Raw genomic sequence first — 268 nt, 5'->3', positions numbered from 1 at the left:
GAGAGAGTGAGAAGAGAGAGAGAGAGAGAGAGAGAGAGAGAGAGAGAGAGAGAGAGAGAGAGAGAGAGAGAGAGAGAGAGAGAGAGAGAGAGAGAGAGAGAGAGATGGGGCCAGAAAGTGAGTGGGAAGAGGAGAGTGGAACTGGCAGTCACCCTGTCTGTGACATGAGTGCTGACTGGAGAAGGCTGCAGCAGAGCAACCTTCCCCTCGTCATGTGTGCTGCTTTAAAAAGAGAACAGACCCTCTCCTGCTCCAAGCAGCACAGTGA

Source organism: Salvelinus fontinalis, chromosome 23 (assembly GCF_029448725.1).
Source record: "Salvelinus fontinalis isolate EN_2023a chromosome 23, ASM2944872v1, whole genome shotgun sequence".
In the NCBI taxonomy this organism is placed as follows: Eukaryota; Metazoa; Chordata; class Actinopteri; order Salmoniformes; family Salmonidae; genus Salvelinus; species Salvelinus fontinalis.
The sequence above is the reverse complement of the archived record's forward strand: the minus strand, read 5'-3'. Positions refer to the sequence as shown.